This window comes from Uranotaenia lowii, chromosome 2 (assembly GCF_029784155.1).
Source record: "Uranotaenia lowii strain MFRU-FL chromosome 2, ASM2978415v1, whole genome shotgun sequence".
In the NCBI taxonomy this organism is placed as follows: Eukaryota; Metazoa; Arthropoda; class Insecta; order Diptera; family Culicidae; genus Uranotaenia; species Uranotaenia lowii.
This window is the reverse complement of record NC_073692.1, coordinates 150,916,511-150,938,103: the sequence shown is the minus strand read 5'-3', so window position 1 is coordinate 150,938,103 and position 21,593 is coordinate 150,916,511. Positions and strand designations below refer to the sequence as shown.

At 32.8% G+C, this 21,593-nt stretch overlaps 1 protein-coding gene across 1 annotated transcript in view; it reads left to right on the top strand.

Moving 5' to 3' along the window:
* Positions 1–21,593, top strand: part of LOC129746328 (T-box protein H15-like) — a 222,838-nt gene that overhangs the window by 68,465 nt on the left and 132,780 nt on the right. The window lies entirely within an intron of this gene.

The window sequence follows — 21,593 nt, the reverse complement described above, 5'->3', positions numbered from 1 at the left end:
GAATGATTTCGATAAATCACAAAAACCAACTAGAAAAAGAGAACAAAAATGTATGAGATGTTTTATAAAGGTTTGAATACTAATTTTTAAAGAACAAAGTGTAAATTATGGCAACTTTAACAAAATTATAAATAACAAATATGTGGATTAATTTTTTCACAATTTGCTTAGTAGGGGAGATGAGTACATAATGGCCACCTTAAGCAAAACGCTTATTTAACCATAGAGAACAGCTGTAATATGTGAATTACATTATTGTTTCATGTTCAGACACTCAAATAGTCATTGCCTAATTGGATGAAACTTGAAAAAGTAGATAAAAACGTATAAAAATGCATTTTAAAAATTTTTGCCGAAAGGTGAAACCCAGGAACTGTAGAGGCATAATGAGAAACCCCCCGAGGCAGTATGAGCACCATCAATGAAGGCATAATGAGCGTTTTCTGCCGGAGAATCTAGCAGCGAATACGACTCGATGAAGTCAACTGACTAATAGAGCTACAGCTTAACATGCATCGTCTGACGATTTGGCCTATTGGTTAGATGTCTGAGAGGTAATCAGTAGGCTCGAGTTCGATTCTTAGTCGAGGTGATTTTTTTTTTCATTTATCATTCATGATCATGATTGCACTAAACGGTGAGGCATAGATTCATCAAACAAAACATTAACAAAATAATCTAGGTCTGTTTGTAGAATTCAAAGAATGAACACATGCTCATACATTATGTTTCTGGTGTTTTGTTTGACGGATGATGCTTTGATGCTATTATCCGTAGATTGTAATAATAAAAAAATCAATCATGAATGGTATGTGCAAAAACAAATCCCCTCGAACAGGAATCGAACTTGAGTCTACTGATTACCTCTACGACACCTTACCAATAGGCCAAATCGACAGACGATACAAGTCAAGCTGTAGCTCTATTATTCAGTTGACTTCATTGAGTTGAATTCGCTGCTAGATTATACAGACGGAAATGCTCATTATGCCAACAGAGCACTATCAAGCTCTGTTCGCCTCTAGTGAAAAAATTAAAGTAAAAACGCGTTTAAAAATTTATTAAAGTGAAAAATCAAAAAAAAAAAATTATGTTGAAAATTGGGAATCAATGTGTAGATCATGTTGCAGTGCGTACATTTCAGATCAAGATGATTTAAAGGTCATAAAATCGTATTTGGTGGTGCTCAAAAATTATAATATTTTCGTCAAATGAGAACCGAACTGGTTATTATTTAATATTTCTGTAAATATGAAAAGGATATTTCTTTTTTGGTCAAAAATTAATACTGTAGGTAGTACGAAACAAGTCCTTATGAAAATTTGTTTAAGAAAATACGTACTTATGTAGAAAAAAGGAGTGCTCATTATGCCCTGGGTGCTCGTTATGCCCTCATCTCCCCTATAGCCCGGATTTATGGTCGTCACTTTTCAAATCAAATGCCCTGACTTTGCCAGGTTTTTCATATGAAATTGACCGGTTTGTCCGAATACCTGCTGAAAAAATCTGAATCTGGCAACCGCATCCTTGATGGTAACTTTCTATTTTTGATGCATGGCAAAATTCGTAGTATTTCAGTAAACTTGAAAATAAAGTTTATTAGTCATTCACGGACCAGAAACGAAGAAGTAGGTATACTTCTTAAATGAAGTCCTTTCTGAAGTAACCATTAACGCGTACATAATTTTAATCTTATAAAATATAATTAATAAAGTGGGGTATTTCTGGTAAGTAAGAAGGACACAAAAACACGTCTATCGAGTTGGAAGCCAGAATCAGAAGAGACTGGTCCTTTTATTTATTCTTTTCACGGAGACTCGCCAGCCAGGTTCTCTCGGTTCTCTCGGATACAATGTTCCCAGAATGGGATTGGACTTACATGTCGAAAGTCCAACTAACTGCTTATAAAGCCTAGTTCATAAAAGAATGGGACACTTTCTTCTGGTGATAGCTAAGTTTCTAGTGATTGGACATTAGGGTGGCCCAAAATTGCACAATGTCTTGGATTTTGGGGGCTCAAGCTTCAAATGATAGCTTAGGGCGTAGGAAACAATTATCTATATGGCGGCGACTCAGAAAAATTGAGTTTAGAAGTCACACTGGTTCGATTTTAGGAAAAAGGCTATTTTTTTCGACATTTTGTCATATTAATATTTTCAGATCTTGAAAATGTATCAAACATGTGTTTCTAATATACTTTTTAAATTGCTTTAAAATGTGAGTTTAAAACTGAAAATTTTTTGCGACTGTTTTGGACTCTCAATTTGTATGTATTTATAATTTTTTAAATTATGCAATACTATGAATTTTTGATAAAAAAAATCATGAAAATTAACAAAAAAGTTTATTTCTTGAATTAAGATTTTAAATCAACATTGAATTCAAAAGATGCGTAACGTTTTAATGTGCAACTTTGCAGAAGAAAGTGTCTAGCTATGACTTCTCTTTTCCAAGTAATTCAAGTTTCACTGTGGAAAAAAGTTACAATTTTCAAATTTTTGCTATGAATTGCTTTTTATTATCATGTGGATGAGTTTCAAGCAATTTTAGAACCAAATAAACTCATGTTATCAATTTTTTTCATCCTTTTTCGATCCTTAAATCACCAGAAAGAACCATTCCAAGTTTCCAGATTTTTTATTGATTGAAGGTCGTGTTACCCATACTTGGGTGAAGGTTTGATGAATGTGTTATGGCTACAACCACTAAATAAATTTGAAATAAAAATCTAGAAACTAATCATGGTTGTTTCTGCTGATTCAAGGATCGATAAAAGGATGAAAAAGTTTGATATCCGAAGTTTAGATTACTCGAAACTTATCCACATCATAATATAAACCAATTCTTTGCAAAACTTTGAAATTTGTGACTTTTTCAATCAGAAAAACTTGAATTACTTTTTAACGACAAGTAATAGCTATACACATTCTTCTGAAAAGTTGCACATCGTAACGTTGCAAATCTTTTAAATTTGATGTTGATTGAAAATCTTGATCCAAAGTGCACTTTTTTTGTAAGTTGTAATTTTTTTTCACAAAAAATCATAGTATTGCGTTTTTTGAAAAATCATACATACAAATTGAGAGTCCAAAACAGTTCCAATTAATTTTTAGTTTAAAACTTACATTATAAAGCAAATTTAAAAAATATTAGAGACACATGTTGATACTTTTTCAAGATCTGAAAATGTTATTAGGACAAAATGTCGAAAAAATAGCCTTTTCGAAATATCGAACCAGTGCGACCTCCTAAACATAATTTTTCTGAGTCGCTGCCATACAAAAGTTTGTTTCTTACACCCTAAGCTATCATTTGAAGCTTGAACCCCCAGAATCCCAGATAAGTACAATTTTCTGCATCCCTATTGGACATGCATCGACAGCGTAGGATTGCCTGTAAAAAGTGTTATTCTGCCTGCTTGATAAAAATTTAAAACAAAAACATTTCCGATAAATTTAAGATACAAGAGAAGATGACACAAATCATTGTGCACAGTTTCCCTCAAAATCCATCATTTTGCAATCGAGAGCTGATAAAATCACTGTTCATACCGTTGATTCCTATGCGAGAGTGATGAAAAAGTTTAAAAAGCATTGAACAAACCAAGTGCTCAGAAAGTACGATTAAAGATCGGATCAGGATGGACGATAAAACTTGTGAAAAAAACATTTTTGTATAAATTACGGCGGTTGAATTTTGCAACATCTCTGCTTGTTTCAAGGTTCCTATATGAGTCATGTTATATTTCCTGATTGTTTTGCGAAAAGTATCATGATTTGGCAGGAATCTGCTTCTGTGGATAAAAAAACAAAATTTTCGGGACGAAAATTGTCATTATTTTTGAAAACTTCGTAACCTACTTTTTTTTTTTTTTCGTAACCTACGATCGCAACAAATCGATTTTATTTCGACCTGAATCTAAATAATTAGTATTCAAAAACCCGTATTTAAAAGTCCTGAGCCAGTGATTTGAGTCGTTTTGCTTCGTTTTTGTGCCATTGATGCCAACTTTGGAGAAATAATTCGTAGTGCCTGACCATAGACAACGCTTTTGGAAATGAATAAAACCTAACATGAAATGATTTCTCTTGCCACTTGAATATGTTGTTAATTTTGTTTCTTATATAGTTTAGTGAAATGTTATTGAGATCTACTTTTGAACTCAGTAGGTAGAACTTATTGCCAAAATTCCTCATGTTTCCCTGATACTTCTTAACAAGAAATTTTATCGAAATTCTGATGATTTTAATAAAAAATTCAATCAAAATATGAAAGTAAATAAAATTCTAGATATTTAAATTTCAAGTGATACTTTTTTTAAATTCAATTAAGATGATACGTGAATGTGAAATTCCTTCTTTCTATTCAATTTTTAAAAAATGCTTTGAGTTTTCAGAGCATTTTTGAAAAAAAATCTGCAAATAAATAGCATGTGCGTGAATGATACACAAAACCAGAACCAAAAGATAATACTTTCAATGTATGTTTTGTAATTTGATGTGTTTTTTCCTTTACTACCTAGGGTAAACGAGTTTTTTTTACATTGAAGTCCAAAATCAGATTTGAATTTATTAAGATTTAATGAAATGGTTCCTAAACCAAATTTTATTCAGATTCAGATTGAATATTCGGAGAAAGAAGTCAGATCTTTTGGTTACAAGTCAGATATTTATACTGAATTTTGATTATCAATTGTTCAAGTGTTGATCAAATTAGGATATGATTTTGTCATCGCAGTCGAAATTTTGTGTTCTTAATTAAATTATAGTTTTAATTACACCTGAAACTTGAAACATGATTCAGGCGTACCTGTGAGCTCAGGAATTTTTGTTAAAATTCTAAATTTACATTCTTGATATTCGTTTGTTATTTTAAATTTGGATTTAAAGTCCAAAATTTCAAAATTTATACTAAATCAGCAAATGTACCTTCTTAAACATATTTTACAAATAATTCTGCGAATCGAGTTTCATATTCATTCTGCATTCAAATAATAACAAGCACGTTCACAACGTTCAATATTTGTCACGGCATTTCCTTTGCTCTGCTCAGGGGAATCCTATCGAATTTCAACATTCCTGAAATAACAGAGACATAAATCAATCGAGCAAAGTAAGTCGCGATGATTTACGCCCCTTCTTTCTTTCTTCAGCCAACTCGACGAGAGGCTGTCGCCAAAAAACACACCTAGATAAAACAAAAAGCCAAAAATATGAATTAATTTGAAGACCCAACAGCCAACAGGCTTGAGCCAGGCGGAAACGAGCCTCGAAATCGAGCCAGCAAAACAAATCAAAGTTTTGTTTTCGTTTTCCTCCGGTTGGAAAACACGAGTCGGAAGAACATTTTTTTTTTCATTTCGAAGCGTGCTGCCGCTACTCATATTTGATTGCCTAGATTTGCCTGGAATTAGAATAAATTAAGAAATTTGAATAATTTTTCAGCACCATTTCGTGAGCAAATAATGGGTGCCCGCCAAGAAAAATTGGGCTCGTGAGTGAAATGATTTGCGACTATCATTGGTGTTTTTGAAATTTGAAGAAGAAAATATTTAAAAAAAAGTGAAGAAGGGTTTTTGTTTAAAAAGTAGCAATCGGCAAACTCGTAAATAATCTCACAATCAGTACCTATCGTTCGATTTGCCTAAGTGAAACTTCACAGCTTTCATGCTAACAATTTTAATGGTTTCACGCTTAATTTACATAGTAATTTAATTAGTTTGCATTTACTAGCGCTTCTGGGCAGCGATTTCTCGCAATATACTCGAACAAAATCTCAGAATCGATGGGTCAGCGCATAGTTGTCGAAGGCATCGAAAAGCTTTGAGTAAATATGGCAAAACTTAATGCTGCTCAAATATTAGATCCAGATATTGTTTCTTGATCTATGGTAGTGCTATGTACATATATACTTAAAGAGAATCAAGCTATATGTGCCTTTTAAACAGAATGCTGATTTAATGAAATATTCCATCGAATATGTGTACCAAAACTACACATGAGCATTTCTACACATTTCTACACATTGGAGTAACTTTTATGTAGAAATCTCTTTCAGTTTTCGAGAAATCGATTTTATTTTAATTGTCAAAATTACCGAACCTCAAACCGTGCGGATTCAATGCACCTATTCATGATTTATATAAATTTTTTGTTTTTTTTTTGGCAATATTTCGGTATGAATTCATTGCAAAAGCTAGAAACTTATAACTTTAATACAACAAAGCCGAAGTTTAATAACAATATATTTCTTTTATAATATTATTGAATAGAACAAAAGTTAGGGTTGCCATATTATGGAGGCAATTCATACATGGAAAAATATTTATCAAATCTGTTTTGAGATCTTCAATTATCTCTTAAGACGTTGATTTAAGCTTATATTTAAAGTTTTATTGATAGTAATCATATATTTATTCTATTCAACCTGTTATTTTAGAATAGAGGCATTTTTCAAACATGATGGGGGTATACCAAAACTTCTTCCTTATTCCACTTTCTTATCATTATGTTTAAATTTTTTTTGAAATTTTTTTTAATTTTTTAAGTTTATTTGTATAAGAAACAAAAACCACCCAACTTATTCCCAAAAAAACCCAATTAATATTCCATCAGAAGGTGTCAAAACTTTGAATGAATTTTTCAATTTTTTTGGAGCACAAAATTTATAAATTCAATTAATTTATAAAACAAACTCTTTACTTGTGTTCAAAGCGTATCACCCTCAAAGTGCATGGATTGGTTGTGTTGTCTTGGCAGCCATTTCGTCAAAAGGCCGTAGGCGCATTTAAGCCGATAGGCCCATTTCTGAACATTTTCTGCTACATAGCTTGAAAACCTAAGATTTAATAAACTTACTTTTTTAATAGTGCATCAATTCTACGTATTTAAGAAAATCTAAAAAATCTTAATATAAACTCCTTTAGATTTCTGTATCGTTTTTTATGCATCTACATAATTCAAAATGCATACTGTAAAACTTGCTTGACTGAAGTGTTTTATCTTGATCCGGTTTAGAAGAATTCACGTTCTGCTTTCACTTTCTCTTCCAAATGGTTTCTTGGCTTGATTTTCGATACTTTAGATTTATCCTTATTTTAGTTATCCTTACCTGGGAAAGTAATAATTGGTTTTGTTATTTTTTAAATTTAGATTCATTCTGCTAAGCACAAGTTTCGATGGATTTTAGAAGGAGCTATAAGACATCCATGTCAAATTATTATTATTATTTGTAAGGTTATATAGGTGCGATATTAGTTCGAGTTGAAAGAATAATTCTAAAACAATATTTCATGATGATTTTTTTTGCAAATTTTTGAAAAAAAATTAAGACCGTGAAATAAACCACAAATTGTATGATAATTTAATAGATATATCATACCATGAACGTTTAAAATGATTATTTTTCAATTTAAATAATCAAATTCTCAATCAGTCGTTTTTTTTTTCTTTAATTTTTATCCGCAAGGTTAATAAATTTTTTGGAAATTTTAGATTCATCCCTAAATTATTCTTAATAAATTTACAAATCATTCTTCAATGAGCGAACATATCTTGTAAAGTTAAGATTGAATATTCGTGTAAAAATTAGAAAGTGCAGCACTGTGTTTTGTGAATAACTTTTGAACATATGTCCGGAAATTTATGATAGTTTTGATGAAGCTACCTAGTAACGTAATGTTCCCATGTGCAAATTTTTGTGACGTTATGTGGTATTGAGAAATCGTCCAATAAGAAGCTCATCGACTTTAGTTTTAGAGCGCCACGTACGCCATCTATAATGCATACTACGAACGGCCCTTGTAAAAATCAAGACTGTTTGATTACTTTTTGTGTTTCCTGAAGCTTGACTTTTAAAACTACTCAAAATGTTCAATTTGATCGAAGTTATGATAATTTCAGTAGATTGTTTTCCTTCGACAAAAAAATAACATTTTTGACTTTTAATCACTCCACCTCTGTTTTTGAGTAATTGCAATCCCGATCAGGAGGGAAAAACAAAATTATATCAAATTGAGATATTTTGATACTTATTTTTTTCTATTAAATGAGTTATAATTCAGTACTCGTAGGATGTTAAAATATCTCAAATTATATCAAAAAATCTATACGATCATAGCTAAATTATATCAGTTTTTGATATGCTCCTATCAAGATTATATCTCGTTCAGATAGCATAGTTTGATATTGGACAGAACAAATTATAGCAAAATTATAACTTATGAAGATATGAGTGCTTCGAGAAAATTTTCTAGTGGAATGTCAGTAACCCAACCCGATCAGGAGAGCATATCAAAATAATAACTCAAACGTATCTCACCAAGATATTTACATCTGATTCAGTTATAATTAAGTACTGAAAAATTTAGATTTTAAGTTTCTCCAATCGGAATTATATCTTATTCTGATTGACAGGCTTGAATGGGGTTGAGATAATTTTCAATGATAAAAAATTGTTTCGAGTTGTCCCAAAATAAAATGATTATATCTTATTTTGATATATGTACAACTTTTTCTGAAACACGGACATCAAAGTCAACGGCCCAAACCGTACAGATCCTTCAAATTGGTTCCAATTTTTGAAAAACCAAAAATGGAACATGGTTGTAGCAAATAATATGGTTTATTGACATTCCAATAGTAATTTTTCTAGAAGCACTCATATCTGGATAAGATATAATTTTGATAGGTTTTGTTCTGCCCAATATCAAACTATGCTAATTGAACGAGATATAATCTTGAAAGGAGCATATCTAAAATTGATATAATTTAGCTATGATCGTATAGATTTTTTGATATAATTTGAGATATTTTAACATCCTACGAGTACTGAATAATAACTCATTTAGATAGGAAAAAATTAGTATCAAAATATCTTATCCTGATATAATTAAGTTTTTCCCTCCTGATCGGGAAACTATTCCCGATCAGGAGAGCATATCAAAATAATAAGTCAAACGTATCTCACCAAGATATTTACATCTGATTCAGTTATAATTAAGTACTCCAAATTTTTGATTTTAAGTTTCTCCATTCTGAATTATATCTTATTCTGATTGACAAACTAGAACCGGGTTGAGCCCATATTCAATGATCAAGATGTTTTTCGGATGGTCCTAAAATGAAATGATTATATCTTATTTTGATATACGTTCAACTTTTTCTGAAACACGGACATCGAAGTCAACGGCTCAAACCTTACATTAACGATTTTCGCTCAACAGATTCATAAAATTGAATCAAATTTTTGGAAAACCAAAAATGGGGCATGGTTTTATCAAATGATGTGGTTTATTGACCTTCCACTAGAAAATTTTCCTGAAGCACTCATATCTTGATAAGTTATAATTTTGATATAATTTGTTCTGTCCAATATCAAACTATGCTATCTGAACGAGATATAATCTTGATAGGAGCATATCAAAAACTGATATAATTTAGCTATGATCGTATAGATTTTTTGATATAATTTGAGATATTTTTACATCCTACGAGTACTGAATTATAACTCATTCAGGTAGAAAAAAGATAAGTATCAAAATATCTCATTTTGATATAATTTTGTTTTTCCCTCCTGATCGGGTTTGCTTAAACCATGTTCCATTTTTGGTTTCCCAAAAATTTGATTCAATTTTATGAATCTGTTGAGCGAAACTCGTTAATGTAAGGTTTGAGCCGTTGACTTCGATGTCCGTGTTACAGAAAAAGTTGTACGTATATCAAAATAAGATATAATCATTTTATTTTTGGACAATCCGAAAAAAATTTTAATCATTGATACGAGCTCAACCCTATGCAAGTTTGTCAATCAGAATAAGATATAATTCAGATTGGAGAAACTTAAAATCGAAAATTTGGAGTATTTAATTATAACTAAATCAGATGTAAATATCTTGGTGAGATACGTTTGAGTTATTATTTTGATATGCTCTCCTGATCGGGATTGCATCATTCCATATCCAACCAAAACTTAGTATCAACTGTTTAAGTTCACTTCCATCTGTACCGTTGAGCCGTCAACACGTACGCCGGAGCATCGTATCGTTGCTGTGTACCTGCAGGAACATTTTACATTATTTATTTTTTCCTTACCTGTATTTCAATCAGCACTTTTCAGTGCTAAAATTATTTTCATTTTCTTTTATTCATATTTTCTCTTTTCTTTCCAGCATGGGGAAGTCTTCGGCCGGCTCAAGGGCCGGAAGAAAACGGATTGCTGAACCTAATCCAGGGCCATCTGCCAAAAAAGTTGAAATTTCCAATTCATTCGATGTCCTTCATAACATTGGTGATGAGGAAATATTCATATTTAATTCTGATAAGAGTACTAAGAAACCTTCTTCTTCTTCTTATACTCTTAAAAACGAAAAGATTCCACCAATAACGGTCACGATTCCTGACTTCAATGCCTTTCGAAAAGAAATCCTCACTTCCGTCAAGGATGTGAAGATTTCTTTTCAGATCGGTCGAAGGGGAACTGCTCGTATATTGGCGGAATCTTTTAATGATTTTCAAAAAATTTTAAATTATTTGAATAATAAAAAACATCAATTTTTTACGTACGACACCAGAGGTGATCGTCCTTTTAAAGTTGTACTTCGTGGTCTCACCGGCGATCAGACACCGGATGAGATCACAAATGAATTAAATTCTTTGTTAGGTTTTTCTCCAATTCAAGTAATTCAAATGAGGAAAAGAACCAACACGAATAATACCAGTAGTGTTGGTTTTGCTCCTGAACTTTATTTGATCCATTTTAAAAAGGATCAGGTCAATAATTTGAAAATTTTGGAAAAGGCTCGTCTTATGTTTCATTGTCGAGTAAAATTTGAACCTTTTCGTAAATCCCATACCAATTTTTTACAAAATATTACGCAATGTCGTCGTTGTCAAGCCTTTTGTCATGGCACTAAAAATTGTAGAATGAATGCCAGATGCATGTTTTGCGGCTCATTCGATCATGAAAAATCTAAATGCCTTTTTGGTGGTGATAAGCCAAAAACAGAATTTTTTAAGTGTGCGAATTGCGCAGGTAATCATTCCTCGATTTCGCTAGACTGTCCCATCAGGGCAAAAATTATTGCTTCTAGGAAAAACCCCAAAGTTTCCAGAAAAGTTTCTTCTCCTCCTTCCTATTTTTCGTCTTCACACGTCGGGCCGGCAAACAACCTGTCTGTTCGCATTCAGCCTCGGTCTACATTGGAATCACGGCTGGGTAATACCCGAAGTGATTTTAATGTTACCTGGGCTGATTCTGCGCCACAGACTCGTTGTTTATCGTTCTCAGAGGTGGTTGAAAATGGGTTGCCCTCTTCAGGTTTAACTAATAAAAATGGGAAAAAACCAACTCTCAACGTTCATGCGAAGGCTTGGGAAAATCCCCGAAATTCAAATACTTTTTCTTCTCCTTCCTCTTCTGATTCTAACAATTTTGTTGATTTGGGTGAGATTACTGAAGAAAAATTTAAATTTTTGCATCAAAATTTAATGGAAATGATGCAACTTATGTTGAAAGCAAATTCAATGTTTGAAGCTTTCCAAACTTCTTTTAATTATGCTAACAAAATTATTATGACTTTACGATTCCCTCATGGATCCAAATAGATGTTTAAATATTATGAATTGGAACGCTAGATCTTTGCTGGCTAACCAAGACGAGTTCTTTTTATTTTTGAAAATTCAAAACATACATATTGCTGCCATCACTGAAACTTTTTTAAAGCCAGACAATAACTTGAAAAGCAATGCTTTCTTTAAAATTTTACGAAATGATCGACTTGATCGACAAGGTGGGGGTGTAGCTATTGTCATCAATAGTCGTCTCAAATTTAGACTTCTTCCTTCTTTCAATACAAAAGTCTTAGAAACAATTGGAATTGAATTAGAAACTTCTATGGGGAAAATTATAATTGTTGCCGCATATTTGCCTTTTCAATGCAGTGGTGAACAGAAAAATTTTTTGAAGGGAGATTTACAAAAACTCACCAGAAATAAATCTAAATTTTTTATTATTGGTGACTTTAATGCAAAACACCGATCTTGGAATAATATTTCATCAAATTCAAATGGGAATATTTTGTTTAATGACTGCTCTGCAGGTTATTATACTGTTGAATATCCTAATGGGCATACTTGTTTTTCTTCAATTAGAAATCCCTCCACAATTGATTTGGTTCTAACGGATTTAGGCGAGCATTGTAGTCAATTAGTTACTCATGCGGACCTCGATTCAGACCACCTTCCAGTAACTTTTTCTTTATCCCAAAGTCCCATTGAAACCCTTTAAAATCAACTTTTAATTTTCAAAAGGCTAACTGGGAGCGATATATGAATTTTATTGAAAGTAATTTAGATGTAAACGTTCCATTGAATTCAATAGAAGATATTGATTTGGCTGTAGAAAATTTGACAACTTCAATAGTCAATGCTAGAGCCGCTTCAATACCTAAAGTTAAACATAAATTTAATCAACCTTTAATTGATGATGATCTTCAGTTTTTGATACGACTGAAAAACATTCGTCGACGCCAATATCAACGTACTAGGGATCCTTATTTGAAATTAATTTATTGCGACCTTCAAAAAGAGATCAAACGTCGTTTAAATTTCATTCGTAATGAAAATTTTGCTAAAGCAGTAGAGGACATAAAACTCTACTCAAAGCCATTTTGGAAATTAACTAAAATTCTAAAAAAGCCCCAGAAGCCAATTCCTACTTTGAAAGATGGGGATAAACTTCTTTTAACTAATTCAGAAAAAGCTCAAAAATTAGCCCAACAATTTGAGTCTGCTCATGATTTTAATTTAAACGTTGTAAGTCCAATTGATGCTCAAATTTCCCTTGAATTTGATGATATTCTTTCTAAGCAAAATGTGTTTGAAAGTTCTTGTGAGACAAATATTGATGAACTTAAATTGATTTTCAAAAAATTTAAAAATATGAAAGCCCCGGGGGAAGATGGGATTTTCTATATTCTTATAAAAAAGTTGCCTGAAAGCACTTTAAATTTTTTAGTTAAAATCTTCAATAAATGTTTTCACTTGGCTTATTTTCCCAATAAATGGAAAAATGCCAAAGTAACTCCAATTTTGAAACCTGGAAAAAGTGCTTCAGAGCCTTCAAGTTATCGACCAATTAGTTTGCTTCCTTCTTTAAGTAAACTATTTGAGAGAGTTATTTTGAATAGAATGATGATTCACATTAATCAGAATTCTATTTTCCCTGATGAACAATTTGGTTTTCGTCATGGACATTCTACTTCACATAAACTTTTGAGTGTAGCTAATATGATTAACGCTAGCAAATCTGAGGGTTATTCAACTGGTGTTGCTCTAGTTGATATTGAAAAAGCTTTTGACAGTGTTTGGCACAAAGTTTTAGTAGCTAAATTAGCTCGATTTGATTTTCCTGTATATCTCACCAAAATTATTCAAAATTATTTGACTAGCCGAACTTTGCAAGTAAGCTATCAAAATTCATGCTCTGAAAGGATACCCATTAGAGCTGGTGTCCCTCAGGGTAGTATACTTGGGCCTATTTTATACAATATTTTTACTTCTGATCTTCCTGATGTCCCAGAAGGAAAAGGTAGAAGATTATTTGCTGATGATACTTTGCTTTCAGCCAAAGGTCGAAATTTACGGGTGGTACGCAGTAGATTGCAACAAAATTTAAATTCCTTTTTGAATTACTTGAAAATGTGGAAAATTTCTCCTAACGCTTCCAAAACTCAACTTATTTTATTTCCCCATAAGCCAAGAGCAAATTTTTTAAAACCTAATGAAAATCATTCCATAACTTTTAATGGGGTTTCATTAGAATGGTCTGATCACGTGAAGTACTTGGGACTCACACTTGATCGGAATCTTTCTTTTAAGAATCACATTGAAGATATTCAATCTAAATGTAATAAATACACTAAATCTCTTTATTCTCTCATCAACAGGAAATCCCGACTTTGCCTGAAGAATAAGATGCTTATTTACAAGCAAGTCTTCCGACCAGCGATAATGTATGCAGTTCCGATTTGGTCTAGCTGCTGCGCGACGAGGAAGAAAGCCATCCAGAGGATTCAGAACAAAGTTCTGAAAATGATTTTGCGGCTTCCACCTTGGCACAGCACCGAAGATCTTCATCGGATTGCGGGCATTGAATCGATCGGAGAGATGGCCAACAAAATTATCTCCAACTTCAGAGGCAAATCGATGCAGTCTTCCATCGCAGAGATTCGTTCTCTTTATGTTTAGTTTAATTTTAGGATAGTGTTTAGTTTTAAGTATAAAATATTTTTGCTATTACAGGATGTTCTCCTACATTAAAAACTTGATTGCGCTCAGCAAATTTAAATCTTATAAATAAATTTTTATAATCTAGTTAACTATAGGGCTATGAACAGTTCATTATTGAGCTGAACACCTAGTTTAATGCAATAATGTAATATAAGTGTAATGATGATTTGATACAAATAAAGACATATTTAAAAAAAAAAAAACTGTTTAAGTTCTATGGAAGTGTTGTAAAAGGAAAAAGGTTGCATTTGGAGGCAATCTCCTTTGTATATTCAGCCATCCATTGTGTCAATAATTATGTCACACTGACGGATTTGCAGCTTTCACAGATTATCAGCCACCACAAGTACTAGACATCGTATTTTCCATTTTTTTTTCTCCTTATTCATCTTCAGAACACCCAAGCAAGACTTGCCAATGAAAAGTTTTTGGCTGTAAACCTGCCAGGTACCCGATAAATGGTTCATTTTGCTGTCCTTTATGTAATTGGTCAAAATATCTCCCCGCTAGCAGTTCCAATATTTTGCGTACGATTTGACCACCGTATTTTGTATATTTTAACAGCGGGCAGCTTTTTTACCTTTCAGAATTGAAGTTAGGCCTATTTATTAGTCAGTTAGATTATTTATTTAGTAAAAAAATGTTTTGCTTTTGAAATCGAAATATACGCTTGATAAAATATTCCCTAGTTACATGGAATCAATCATCTTAACTTCATGAATAGTGAAAATAAGATTTAATTAGCTTTCTTTTAGATCCTCAAGGACTCCTTCAATGATTTACCATATGAACATAAGTTGAAAAGTTAATTTCCAGTAGTTTTTGAGTCTCCCACTAGGACTTTCCTGAATTTTCCGCAATCCTGCAAAGAAAATTTTTTCAATGGCCTTCTTTTTTGAACGATATCTCAAAAACCACTTGACAGAACGTTACAAAAATTTGTACATGTAAACATTAAAATAGTAGGAACTTCACTAAAAATTTAATCTATTTTCATAGATGCATGCACTGCCCCTTTCCGCAAAACAGTACCATATGCATTTTCGTCATTTATCTTCTAACCTGATAGTTCGTCATTTTCAACAGAGGACTTTAATATAAAACAATAAAAAAGAGAATTGATTCTAGAAAATCTTAAAAAAAATATCAACTCGTGACTGTCCCATATGTAATATTAGACTGAGTCGATTTGGGGCCATTTTCGAATTTCTCAAACCCTGGGGTCTCAAAAGCTTCGTTTTGGTCCAAAACTCATCCATGATTTTTTGCAGAATTTTTAAGTAATGTTTACATGAGTAAATTTGGACTTTTAGGTTTGTATGGGAAAATTGAATATTTTGTACTGAAAAATCAACATCATTTTTGTTCCTTCTGTGGAACCGAGCCTGCTAAAGGTTTTTATGCCAATTTATAAATTTCTTACAGGAAATTTTCCGCTGACCAACTTTGTCGAAGACCGTAAATTCGTATCTTATCTATATATATAAAAAGCAATTTCTGTATGTTTGTTTGTTTGTTTGTTTGTTTGTTTGTCCTCTATAGACTGAGCCGTCTTAAGGGCTAGAGAGCTGAAATTTGGCATGGATGCTCATTAAGACCAGGAAGGATGAAAAATGTTTTTAGATTTTCGGATGACCCCTTCTGAAGGGGGTCGTCCAAACAAGACAAATATTGTTTTCGCGATATTTACGTTACTTTTCGTCGGATCGTGTTGAAAATTTGCACATGAGTGTTTTGAAAGACGAGCAATCGATTGCAGGTGTCGAATTTTGTGTAAGGGGTCAGCCAAAAAGGGTCGTCCATATTAACTGTTCGCTGTTTTTGCGATATTGACGTTATTATACATCGTATTCAGATGAAAATTGGTACACGATAGTTTTCAGTGACGTGCAATCGATTTGAGGTATCAAATTCAGTGTTAGGGGCCGGCAGAAGGGGTCGTCCATATTAAATTTTCAGTATCTTAGTGATATTGACGTTTTTATACATCGGATTGGGGTGAAAATTTGCACATGGGAGCTATTAGGGACAAACAACTGATTTCACTTATCCAAACTAAAATCAGGGGTCGGCCAAAGGGGTCGTCCATATAAACTATTCACTGTTGATGCGATATTGTCGTTATTATACATCGGATTCAGACAAAAATTGGTACACGAGAGTTTTGAGAGATGAGCTATGGATTTCAGGTATTAAATTCAGTGTAAGAGGCCGGCAAAGGGGGTTGTCCATATAAACCTTTCAATATTTTTGCAATATCGTCGTTATTTTACACCGGATTGGGATGAAAATTTGCACACGGTAGTTTTTAGGGACGAGCAACCGATTTTAGATGTCAAATGTTTTGTCAGGGGTCGACGAAAGAGGTCGTCCATATAAATTAATTTTTCACTGTTTTTAGCAATATTGAGGTTATTATACAATGGATTGCTTTGAAAATTTGCAAACGTGAGTTTTGAGGGAAGGGCAATCGATTTCAGTCATCAAAGATTGTATAAGAGCCCCCGAAAGGAGTTGAGCTTTTTGGAAATAATTGCGTTGTTATACAATGATCGAGTCGAAATTTATACACGTGGTTTTATTGGCACGGTCAAAGGATTTCTGATTTCAAATTTAGTAGCAGACGACAGACAAAGTGATCGACCAATATTTTTGCAATTATTACTTAACAATGAATTCAGAAGTGCATCTGGAAAATGCTTGGCAATTGGCTTTCATACAAACTGTTCAAGACATATTCCAAGTTGAAAGCGAAACGGAGTTCGTATGGGATCAGCTAGTTAGACAATAAAGTTATTAGCTGTTTAACAGGGGTATGTCTTTTGGCATTGATAAACAATAAATTCAATTGACACCACTGCTTGTGCCCCGCGAAGTATTGCATGAAAAGTAGTCATGCAATACCTCGCAAGGCACACAACAGTGGTGTCTATTGAATTTATTGTTTATCAATGCCAAAAGACATACCTCTGTTGAACAGCTAATAACTTTTTTGTCTAATAAGATACGAATTTACGGTCTTCGACAAAGTTGTTCAGCGGAAAATTTCCTTTAGGAATTTTATAAATTGGCACAAAAACCACCAGCTAGCTCGGTTGCACAGAAAAAACAAAAATGATATTGATTTTTCAGTACAAAATATTCAATTTTCCCATACAAACCTAAAAGTCCAAATTTACTCATGTAAACGTTACTAAAAAATTCTGCAAAAAATCATGGATGAGTTTTGGACCAAAACGAAGCTTTTGAGGCCCCAGGGTTTGAGAAATTCGAAAACGACCCCAAATCGACTCAGTCTAATGTAATATACCCACATAACGGTCCCTTATGTGAAATACGACGGATTTTGTTACTTTCCAATGTCCTTTTCTGTGAAATAATACTTGATTTATTGCTTTATTTGTTGTTTATTTATTGATTTATTTTTTTCGAATACACTCCTGAATCTTATTTTGTAGATTTAACAATGGTTGAAAAGAATTATTTTTTATTTTATTGGTACATTGTTTTGAAGATAGTTGTTGCATATCAATTCATCACAGAAAAAACAGAATGTTTCATACAATTAAATCAATTTCCGAAAGGTGTAACATACTGGGCTAGTATTCAATTTTTTTCTGACCCTGTATAATGATATGAGTGCTACCGTTGTGGGTCAAGAAAGGTGACGTTTGAGTTGTTTTCTAAACAACTATCATAAATAAGCTTAAATCGAAAATAAATAAAATCAGATTTGTTCATGAATAGTTAACAATCAAAAACCAGTGGAAAGTGAATATAACTGTGAGAAAATCTGAAAAATTGCAAATTGACAAAAAATTAGACAATTAGAAAAACAGCTATTATTTGAAATGTTTTTGGGCATTCCGTAGCTAATCTACAGTCTTTATACCGAAGCATGTTTAAACGGATTTTCACATTTTCATATGTGATGAAAGAAATTAGAGAAACATGAACTATCAAAGAACGAAAGAACATAAGCCGTAAATATCATGAAAATTTCGAAAAAGATACAACGGCTCACCGACAGGACTCGAACCTGCAATCTCCGCTTCGGTACAACGGCGCGTTAGCCAATTCCACCACGGTAAACGTGATGGAACCGGCGAACACGAGCAATCGAGCTCTGCCGATCAACTGCTGGACCTTGATGTACCAAGCGATTTCATAACATCAGTATTGATTTCAACAGAGCAACACCTCCCTGTGTAACTGGTCTGCTCGGAACCTTGAGCGGCACTGATTGCTTCTTCATCTGACCGTAAGTTGCGGCAAACCCGAAGCAATCGACCATGTGCTCGTTCGGCTAAAATCCCGAGTCGATGGGTGGGGTTAGAGAAACAAGAGAGATCAATAGAGGGAAAGATCACATGCGGGATATACATGGTGTTTCGATAGAAGGTCCAGCAGTTGATCGGCAGAGCTCGATTGCTCGTGTTCGCCGGTTCCATCACGTTCACCGTGGTGGAATTGGCTAACGCGCCGTTGTACCGAAGCGGAGATTGCAGGTTCGAGTCCTGTCGGTGAGCCGTTGTATCTTTTTCGAAATTTTCATGATATTTACGGCTTATGTTCTTTCGTTCTTTGATAGTTCATGTTTCTCTAATTTCTTTCATCACATATGAAAATGTGATCATTTTCAGGTACAAAGATGTACCAAGCGATTTCATAACATCAGTGTTGAAACGGATTTTCTTTTCTTAGACTTTAAAAAACGGGAAATTGAAGTGTTGTAGCTAAAAATTGTTTAAAAAAAATTTTAATGCATTGACATTTTTCCAAACCCATAAATTCTGTAAAAACCCGTTGAAATACAAAAGAGATATATATTAGTTTTAGTCAGGAGAATTGAAATTTCTAGAAACTCTAATGGGTAAATATTTCTGGGACAGATGAGGGTAAAGAAAATATGTTGCCAAAAAAGCAAAACAAAACCATATGGTTAAATGAAGAATTGTTCCGTAAAGTAATTTCAGTATAAAAAATCTCCGTGGTAAAAATTTCGTCTGTCATTAAGTGTGGCTTCCATTTTCATAAAATGATGATCAATAAATATGCATCAGTCAGTTCCTTTACTTTGGCAGGGGTTATTCGTTCAACGGAAGTAGTTCAAATTCATCATTCTCTACATCATATTTTTATCCATTATAATTTTATTGTTATTACCCCTACTGGTAAATATGTGCTGTATTTCAATTGCAGCTTGATAATTTTTCGGTGTTTTGGAGTTTAAAAAGTAGCTTTGAGGCTGTGGAAATCGTTTTCTTAGATTGACCTTTTTTTCATCTTGTATCATGTATATTTTGGACACTGCTCTAAAAAATGGAATAACTCATGACATATTCAACCAAATTGTGAAAAGAACATTGATTCTGGTCAAGTCCTTATTAAAGTATTTATAAAGTCAGAGTCATTTTATTTGTTGGTGTAGTTTAAACATGACATATTTTTGTAATGAAGTTCGTTTGACATGGCCACACTGAATTTAGGCGTTTTTAGAATTAAAGCAAGATATTCTCGAGACCTAATTTTTAAAGCTACAAAAGGAATAATGTGCTCGATATCATGCTTGAAAATTTGAAAATCTTCTCTCCAATATTTATTAAGATATTTTTATAACTAGCATTCTGCGTGTTGATATTCAGTCACCACCAAGACCCATACCCAAGCAACCAAATGTCCCATAAAACAGGTACAAGAAAGCTTGGTCAGTTCCATAATTTCAAAATCAAATCTTAATGACCTTCCATTCAGCTTCCAGCGACATTTTAATTCGGCTTCCAAAAAATCGTCAAATGAGAAATAAATCTCTCTCTATCTCAATTGCACATTTGGCACCGGTTCAGATCACCTTCTCTTGATTGTTTTTTTATGTTCAGTACATGGTGCCGCCATGATGTCACGCGCTGGATTCCGAAGTTTGCCGAAATTCGTTCAATTTGCTGCTCAATTGCTTATATCCTACATTTCTTACATATATCGCATTAGAATGGTCAATCAAGTATCAAATTACTTATTGAAAAAAATAATTTGTCCGGTTTAGGAATCGAATCCCAACTTTCTTGGCGAAAATTGAATACGTTACCACAAGACCACACCTAGATGTTGTTTTAACTGAAACTAAAACTCAAAGTGATGATATGATTTTGATGATATGATTTTGGGCCCTTTTGTGCCCTTTATGTGACTTAAGTCCCCTACCACGTACATATTAATCACTTTTGCAACTTTCAAGTTGTTTCTCTTTGTCAGCCAATATGTAACTTCCAAAGCCTTCATTCAAGTAAATATGTGACTTTTGGTTGCTTTGGTAGTCACTTCGCACGACGGTACGATTATTGTCTCATCTTTGTTGCTGAATATGATTTATAAAATTTGTATATGTTCCTAGGTTAAAATCCTTTATAAATAAACAAAATAGAATAGAGTAGTATATGTTCCAAAATAATTGTGTGTATTTTTTTACCCAAGTATCGATTTTTCACGATTTCAAAACTTAAATTATGAATTTTTACCAAAATTTAATCTATAATCCAATTGTGAAATCTTCTACCGACAAACGGGGAATCATGAAACAACATGGTTAGATGTGCCATTTATTTACCACAACACTTATTGAATTTTTATTTTAATAAAATGAAGAGAAGTTATTACCCAATAATTACAAAACGATGCTACCATAGTTTCCTACATCGTGGGATAGTTTTATAAAATTCTTGATTCTTATAGAAAATTTCAAAAATTGGGCAAAAGTTGTACAATTCTTTTACATTTTTCAATACCGTTAAAATTTTACCCAGTATAACAGATTGACTTTCACGTTCAAACAATTTATTGCTTTAAAATTATATCAATTATTCACCAAATCACGTTTCCATATGTTGGAATATGACTGTTTTGCATCTCGCGTTTGTTAATTTCAAAATATCATCCATCAAAGCATTAACTTTCAATATTTCAACTAGTAATTTTAAGTAGTATTTTTTACCCCTAAATTTATGCAGCACCCTTATGCTTTTTCTCAAAAAACTGTATTGACAGAAAAATTATAAATTTTTAAACGTTTTCGTTTAATATTTTATTGAAAACAAAGTTTGTTGCAAAGTATCCTTCTTCTAAGAAGGATGAAAATTGCATGTTCCTGTAAATTTGATGTCCCATCATCTTTAAAACTTTTGAAGTACAAGCGATATGACTAGCTATGGACATGAAGTTTTTAGAAACAATTGAAGTTGAAAAGTGTTGCATGATGCCTCAGTTGACGGTATACAAGATCATGTAATCAAGTTGAAATGCCATCATTCT